The sequence below is a fragment of the Anopheles funestus genome (assembly GCF_943734845.2).
Source record: "Anopheles funestus chromosome X unlocalized genomic scaffold, idAnoFuneDA-416_04 X_unloc_34, whole genome shotgun sequence".
Lineage (NCBI taxonomy): Eukaryota > Metazoa > Arthropoda > Insecta > Diptera > Culicidae > Anopheles > Anopheles funestus.
This window is the reverse complement of record NW_026045159.1, coordinates 63,693-72,500: the sequence shown is the minus strand read 5'-3', so window position 1 is coordinate 72,500 and position 8,808 is coordinate 63,693. Positions and strand designations below refer to the sequence as shown.

Sequence of the window (8,808 nt, the reverse complement as noted above, 5' to 3'; positions counted from 1 at the left end):
ATCCCCTGCCTAGGGTTTTATAGTAAGGTTCCCAATGTAACACAATCCCGGTGGTACGTCCAAAGACTAACTTTCTGACTAAGTTGTCTTTATTACCCAATAGTCCCAGGCCTTGTGACTTGTGGCTCATGTCTACGCCCATGGCCACCATTCGCTAAGATAGTTTTGAAGTCACTTTGAAGGCCCAGGAACAACTCTCTTAGCACATCGGTTAACCTGGCGCCGCAGTCAACTCATGTGCTTGGATCGGATCGAGCTATTGAGTATTGGGCCTGCATACTCGCTCATCCGTATCCTTTGCGTACCGCCCCATGGCCCTTGTATGTCTGCACCACAGTTCCTGTTCGTTCCGTGCCTATGGCCGGATACGTATTGCACATCGGTATACCTGTCGCTACTCAGGCAACTCGTGTGCGTGGATTGGATCGAGAACATGGTGTGTGCCCCATGTTATAATTGATAGTCCATATCCACTTTATAGGTTAAAGTCATAAGTTGTGATTGCACAACCATTCTTCATAAGAGTTTAATCACTCTTCAACTAACTTTCGTTCTGGTGTCTTGGTATCAAATCGCGTAAGACACAAGATTCTACTGGCCAAATAGAATCTAGCACATTGGTTAACCTGGCGCCGCAGTCAACTCATGTGCTTGGATCGGATCGAGCTATTGAGTATTGGGCCTGCATACTCGCTCATCCGTATCCTTTGCGTACCGCCCCATGGCCCCGTCCTTAGAGTTAATGACTAGTAGGCTTAACTCTTTGTATGTCTGCACCACAGTTCCCGTTCGTTCCGTGCCGTGGCCGGATACGTATTGCACATCGGTATACCTGTCGCTACTCAGGCAACTCGTGTGCGTGGATTGGATCGAGCTCATGGGGTGTGTAGAGATTCCATGTTATAATTGCAAGTCCATATCCACTTTATAGGTTAAAGTCATAAGTTGTGATTGCACAACCATACTTCATAAGAGTTTAATAACTCTTCAACTAACTTTCGTTCTGGTGTCTTGGTATCAAATCGCATAAGACACAAGATTCTACTGGCCAAATAGAATCTAGCACATTGGTTAACCTGGCGCCGCAGTCAACTCATGTGCTTGGATCGGATCGAGCTATTGAGTATTGGGCCTGCATACTCGCTCATCCGTATCCTTTGCGTACCGCCCCATGGCCCCGTCCTTAGAGTTAATGACTAATAGGCTTAACTCTTTGTATGTCTGCACCACAGTTCCCGTTCGTTCCGTGCCGTGGCCGGATACGTATTGCACAACAGTAGATACCATCACCTGACGTATCTAACACACCACTATTGTAACTCGTCGTCGAAGGACCTTTCAAGTGCCTGATGGCCAGGGGAGCTCTTACACGGCACGGAGACACAGTGATGCTCGCCCATCACAGTGTACAACGATCGAGTTTGCTTAAGTGTCTGGGTACCTACACACCAGACACAATGCAATGGCCACGGATCCACACAAGGCACATCACATGCAGAAAGCTTCACCAGATTATGACACATACCACACTCTTGTAACTCGTCGTCGAAGGGGCGTTCAAAGTGCCTTACGGCTAGGGGAGATCTAGCACGGCACGGAGACACAGTGATGGTTGCCCATCAAAGTGTACAACGATCGAGTTTGCTTTCCGCGCAAGCGTTCTAAGTGTCTGGGTACCTACACACCAGACACAATGCAATGGCCACGGATCCACACAAGGCACATCACATGCAGAAAGCTTCACCAGATTCTGACACATACCACACTCTTGTAACTCGTCGTCGAAGGGGCGTTCAAAGTGCCTTACGGCTAGGGGGGATCTAGCACGGCACGGAGACACAGTGATGGTCACCCATCAAAGTGTACAACGATCGAGTTTGCTTTCCGCGCAAGCGTTCTAAGTGTCTGGGTATCTAAGCACCAGACACAATGCAATGGCCACGGATCCACACAAGGCACATCACATGCAGAAAGCTTCACCAGATTCTGACACATACCACACACATGCAACTCGTCGTCGAAGGGGCGTTCAAGTGCCTTACGGCTAGGGGAGATCTAGCTCGGCACGGGGACACAGTGATGGTCACCCATCAAAGTGTACAACGAACGAGTTGGCTTTCAACAAATTCTGACACATAGCAAGCGAGCGACCGAGCTACACCGAAGGCAGCCCATGGTTGGTCACTCGCGGACGATCATCAGTAATGATCCTTCCGCAGGTTCACCTACGGAAACCTTGTTACGACTTTTACTTCCTCTAAATCATCAAGTTCGGTCAACTTCAGCCATGCCAGCTGCAGCTCACGAAGGAACCGCGGAAGGTAAGCCTCCAGAAACCTCACTAAATAATCCATCGGTAGTAGCGACGGGCGGTGTGTACAAAGGGCAGGGACGTAATCAGCACTAGCTAATGACTAGTGCTTACTAGAAATTCCAGGTTCATGGGGACCGTTGCAGTCCCCAATCCCGACTAGATGGGCATTTTAGTGATTTCCCGTTCCTCTCGGAATGGGGGCGCCTATTGGCGAGAACACGCTGCGACCCACATTGTAGCACGCGTGCAGCCCAGAACATCTAAGGGCATCACGGACCTGTTATCGCTCATTCTCAGCTTGCTAAACACAAGTTGTCCCGCTAAGCAGGGCAAACGTAGCCGACGACCGCCCGTGAAGGCGCCGCCCGGCTGTAACGTCAGGTGCGCCCGGAGGCGCACTGCTGACAGCGTTCTAGTTAGCATGTTTGAGTCACGTTCGTTATCGGAATTAACCAGACAAATCATTCCACGAACTAAGAACGGCCATGCACCACTACCCTTAAATTTGAGAAAGAGCTATCAATCTGTCTTACCTCGATAAGTTTGGACCTGGTAAATTTTCCCGTGTTGAGTCAAATTAAGCCGCAAGCTCCACTTCTTGTGGTGCCCTTCCGTCAATTCCTTTAAGTTTCAACTTTGCAACCATACTTCCCCCGGAACCCGATTTTGGTTTCCCGGAAGCGACTGAGAGCACCGAATAGGGGTAGCGTCTCCCAATTGCTAATTGGCATCGTTTACGGTTAGAACTAGGGCGGTATCTAATCGCCTTCGATCCTCTAACTTTCGTTCTTGATTAAAGAAAGCATCCATGGCAAACGCTTTCGCTTCAGTTGGTCCTACGACGGTCTACGAATTTCACCTCTCGCGCCGTAATACCAATGCCCCCAACTACTTCTGTTAATCATTACCTCTAGGTTTCTGACAAACCAACGAAATCGTATAAACCGAGGTCATATTCCATTATTCCATGCAAGATTATTCTCGGCCAACGCCAACCCCACGGGGGGGCCGGACGCTTTGTCTTAGCCTGCTTTGAGCACTCTAATTTGTTCAAGGTAAATGTGAGTATCTTGAGCACCATGAGGAGCCCGTGCCGGAGTTAACCGGTAGCACGGTACTCGTTCACAGAGTAACGCCCAAGTACACCATTGTGAGTCGCAGCCGTGAGCGCGCGCACGAACGGCCCCGGCGTGTAACCGGGCGCCCGTGGCGGTCACGTGTCTGGACGGGCAATCAACTTCGAACGTTTTAACCGCAACAACTTTAATATACGCTAGTGGAGCTGGAATTACCGCGGCTGCTGGCACCAGACTTGCCCTCCACTTGATCCTTGTTGAAGGATTTATACTCAACTCATTCCAATTATGGACCATCGTTAGAGAGGTCCATATTGTTATTTCTCGTCACTACCTCCCCGTACTGGGATTGGGTAATTTACGCGCCTGCTGCCTTCCTTGGATGTGGTAGCCATTTCTCAGGCTCCCTCTCCGGAATCGAACCCTGATTCCCCGTTACCCGTCGCAACCATGGTAGTCCTCTACACTACCATCAATAGTTGATAGGGCAGACATTTGAAAGATCTGTCGTCAGTCGACAAGCGACCATACGATCTGCGTCCTTATCCAGACTTCAACTCAAGCCGCCCGGAGGCGATTGGTTTAACTAATAAGTGCACCAGTTCAGCTACCCGCGAGGGCAACAGTCCCGGCATGTTGCATGTATTAGCTCTGGATTTTCCACAGTTATCCAAGTAACTAGTGGTAGGATGATCTTGTGAATTATAGCTGTTATACTGAGCCTTATGCGGTTTCACATTCATTTATGTTTGTACTTAGACATGCATGGCTTAACCTTTGAGACAAGCGTATATTACTGGTAGGATCAACCAGAATTCGTTCCACTACAGACACACACTCGCTTAGTGGGAAATAAATTTCCACACAACTCTCTCTCTCTAGAACCATATGGAATGGCTCTTTGGTGTTGGGTAAGGCACCAATTTGTTGGGGTGTAACGGTCACCACCAACTTTAAGTTTGTTAGGGCACAACGGAAACCACTAACTAAACTTTAGGAAACTAAATTTCCTCACACATTATCTCTCACCATATTAGCACTAGGTGCTATCCACGATTGTACAACGTTTCAACTCTTGAATCGACCGTAGGGCCGCGGAATTGCTTCCGGGCCCCTATTCTCGCTATTAATTGTTCATCTCTTTCAATACATCGAGTTCGTTCCATTGGGTAGTTCGCATGGCGAACGTTTTGATGCAGCCCCCTGGGGGACCACGGCACTTTACACCGGGTATGGTGTATGCGCAACCTACAGATAACAATAAACCCCTTATGCGTGTGTAAACCGATGTTGGGCTGCTCAACATCTTTCATGGTTACATCACTTGCACCAGAACCCACGGTGCCGATTTGGTAATATGTTGTACATTTACTCTCAAGATGTACGCTTCGGCCCCTTATTCAGGGGCTCAAGCTATTACCAGCAAGAACAATCCTCATCCAGACTTGAACTCGAAACACCCGCAGGCGAACGGTTTAACTAATAAGTGCACCAGTCTTGAATCCATGCGTCGGTGGAAACAATGCCGGCGTGTTGCATGTATTAGCTCTGAACTTAGCGAGTGATTGCCTTGCAGCTGTCATACTGAGCGTAGAGCGTGATTATCGCTCACTTGAACCATGTTGAATGGCTCTTTGGTGTAGGGTAAGGCACCAATTTGTTGGGGCGTAACGGTCACCACCAACTTAAGACTTGCTTATAGGTATTTCAACGTTTTCAACTCTTAAATCGACCGTGTTTCATTATCATCTCTTCTTCTTATTAAATGCATAGAGTTCGTTCCATTGGGTAGTTCGCGTGGCGAACGGTTTGATGCAGCCCCCCGGGGGGGACCACGGCACTTTACACCGGGCATGGTGTATGCGCAACCTACAGATCACCAATATATTTGTGATCGATAATGCACACTTCTTACACGACTGACCAGTCGACAGCGCTGCCTTCCTATTATGCGTGTGTAAACCGATGTTGGGCTGCTCAACATCTTTCACGGTTACATCACTTGCACCCGAACCCATGGTGCCGATTTGGTAATATGTTGTACATGGTCTCAAGATGTACGCTTCGACCCCTTATTCAGGGGCTCAAGCTATTACCAGCAAGATCAATCCTCATCCAGACTTGAACTCGAAACACCCGGAGGCGAACGGTTTAACTAATAAGTGCACCAGTCTTGAATCCATGCGTCGGTGGAAACAATGCCGGCATGTTGCATGTATTAGCTCTGAACATAACGAGTGATTGCCTTGTAGCTGTCGAACTGAGCGTAGAATGTGATTATCGCTCACTTGAAAGGGTCAAGCCCTTTCGAGTCGTCCGGTTTTTACGCCAGACGACTCGGTTCACCATCTTTCGGGATACAAGTTGACTAAGTGGTACCACTACACTTATCAACTTTCGATTTGGTAATCCTCATCCAGCTTCCTTTCTGGAGGTCCCGAGGATTACCAATTGGGCTGTCATACTGAGCTCATATATTGGAGATCGATAATGCACACTTCTTACACGACTGACCAGTCGACAGCGCTGCCTTCCTATTATGCGTGTGTAAACCGATGTTGGGCTGCTCAACATCTTTCACGGTTACATCACTTGCACCAGAACCCATGGTGCCGATTTGGTAATATGTTGTACATGGTCTCAAGATGTACGCTTCGACCCCTTAAGGGCTCAAGCTATTACCAGCAAGAACAATCCTCATCCAGACTTGAACTCGAAACACCCGGAGGCGAACGGTTTAACTAATAAGTGCACCAGTCTTGAATCCATGCGTCGGTGGAAACAATGCCGGCGTGTTGCATGTATTAGCTCTGAACTTAGCGAGTGATTGCCTTGCAGCTGTCGAACTGAGCGTAGAGCGTGATTATCGCTCACTTGAACCATGTTGAATGGCTCTTTGGTGTAGGGTAAGGCACCAATTTGTTGGGGCGTAACGGTCACCACCAACTTAAGACTTGCTTATAGGCATTTCAACGTTTTCAACTCTTAAATCGACCGTGTTTCATTATCATCTCTTCTTCTTATTAAATGCATCGAGTTCGTTCCATTGGGTAGTTCGCGTGGCGAACGGTTTGATGCAGCCCCCCGGGGGGGACCACGGCACTTTACACCGGGCATGGTGTATGCGCAACCTACAGATCACCAATATATTTGTGATCGATAATGCACACTTCTTACACGACTGACCAGTCGACAGCGCTGCCTTCCTATTATGCGTGTGTAAACCGATGTTGGGCTGCTCAACATCTTTCACGGTTACATCACTTGCACCAGAACCCATGGTGCCGATTTGGTAATATGTTGTACATGGTCTCAAGATGTACGCTTCGACCCCTTATTCAGGGGCTCAAGCTATTACCAGCAAGATCAATCCTCATCCAGACTTGAACTCGAAACACCCGGAGGCGAACGGTTTAACTAATAAGTGCACCAGTCTTGAATCCATGCGTCGGTGGAAACAATGCCGGCATGTTGCATGTATTAGCTCTGAACATAGCGAGTGATTGCCTTGTAGCTGTCGAACTGAGCGTAGAATGTGATTATCGCTCACTTGAAAGGGTCAAGCCCTTTCGAGTCGTCCGGTTTTTACGCCAGACGACTCGGTTCACCATCTTTCGGGAAGGGACCGTCTCGGTCGCAAGCTGCTCCGGTCCCTAAACAACCTGCGACAAATGATAGGAAATGCCGACATCAACACGTGTTCAGTTTGGTTTATCGCTCATAGGTCTTTTTGACCATCGATCCCTGATTATAACTCTCAATTAAACAGTCAGGAGAGTAAGGCATGCCCATCGATATCTCATCGACAGGCGATACCGCAAGAACGGCCAACGACACATCAGGTGATCGATTATTGCTACGACTTTTGCTTAATCGTTTCCACTCCTTAGAGAAAGAAACCCCCGGGGACCGTCTCGGTCGCAAGCTGCTCCGGTCCCTAAACAACCTGCGACAAATGATAGGAAATGCCGACATCAATACGTGTTCAGTTTGGTTTATCGCTCATTGGTCTGTTTGACCATCGATCCCTGATTAAACTCTCAGTAATCCAGTCGGGAGAGTAAGGCATGCCCATCGATATCTCATCGACAGGCGATACCGCTTGAACGGCCAACGACACATCAGAGGATCGTATCTTGCTACAACTTTTGCTTAATCGTTTCTTCTCCTTGGAGAAAGAAACCCCCGGGGACCGTCTCGGCCGCAAGCTGCTCCGGTCCCTAAACAACCTGCGGCATCAAATGATAGGAAAAGCCGACATCAATACGTGTTCAGTTTGGTTTATCGCTCATTGGTCTTGTTTGACCATCGATCCCTGATTAATACTCTCAATTAGAAGGTCGGTAGAGTAAGGCATGCCCATCGATATCTCATCGACAGGCGATACCGCATGAACGGCCAACGACACATCAGAGGATCGTATCTTGCTACAACTCTTGCTTAATAGTTTCCACTCCTTGGAGAAAGAAACCCCCGGGGACCGTCTCGGCCGCAAGTTGCTCCGGTCCCTAAACAACCTGCGGCATCAAATGATAGGAAAAGCCGACATCAATACGTGTTCAGTTTGGTTTATCGCTCATAGGTCTGTTTGACCATCGATCCTAGAATTCAACTTTCGAGTAAGGCATGCCCGTCGATATCTCATCGATAGGCGATACCGGTAGAACGGCCAACGACACACATCTAGGATCGCATTTACTCTTCCTTGGATGGATAACCAATACCCTAGGACCGTTTCATCGCGAGCTGCTCCGGTCCTCAAACAACTCGCGAACCACCGATAGGATGATATTAGGAATGGCCGACTTTCATCCTTTAACTCTCAGTTCTGCTTACCAAAACATAGGTACTTGGACCTTAAAGACCACTATATGTTCCCCGATCGGGGGCAATCGGAACGTCTATCCATCATCAACATCGTTTCACTCATTCCGAACCACCAAATTGGACAGACAGTACCATATTCACCAACCGATTGCTTCAACTTCGCAAACTGTATGGTAAGTTCTACTAATTTCACATCTTACCATCGACTAATAGTGCATAAATCCACTTGGAAATCACTTTTCCTTGGTCCTCGGACCTTCTACGACAACGTCCAACAAATATCCGAAGTCGTTTCCCAACTTAGACCAAGCATTTCGTATCTTTACTTCTAATCGATTTTTTCTCGCATAATTGACGATCAAAATCTAAAAACCACATTTTGAGCCAGAAGCAGTCGTCCGATCGTCCTGGGGGTAGTCTCAATCGATTTAGAAGGGTCCAATTCATAAAGATACATACTCAGTCAAAATCATGCTTCTGGCTCACCTACCCCCTATATAGTAAACGAAAGCGTACAGGCGTGGAAAACGTGCCATTTTTCTCCATCACGGACTTTTTTTTTCTCGTTGCACCGACTCTAGTAAAAAAGTG

At 48.1% G+C, this 8,808-nt stretch overlaps 1 non-coding gene across 1 annotated transcript in view; it reads right to left on the bottom strand.

The window, feature by feature from the left end:
- Window positions 1–17, bottom strand: part of LOC125773465 (5.8S ribosomal RNA) — a 158-nt gene extending 141 nt beyond the window's left edge. Inside the window, exon 1 of the ribosomal RNA XR_007420127.1 lies at window positions 1–17. This exon is cut by the window's left edge and continues 141 nt beyond it. This is a non-coding gene — a ribosomal RNA (5.8S ribosomal RNA).
- Window positions 18–8,808: the final 8,791 nt, after the last annotated feature.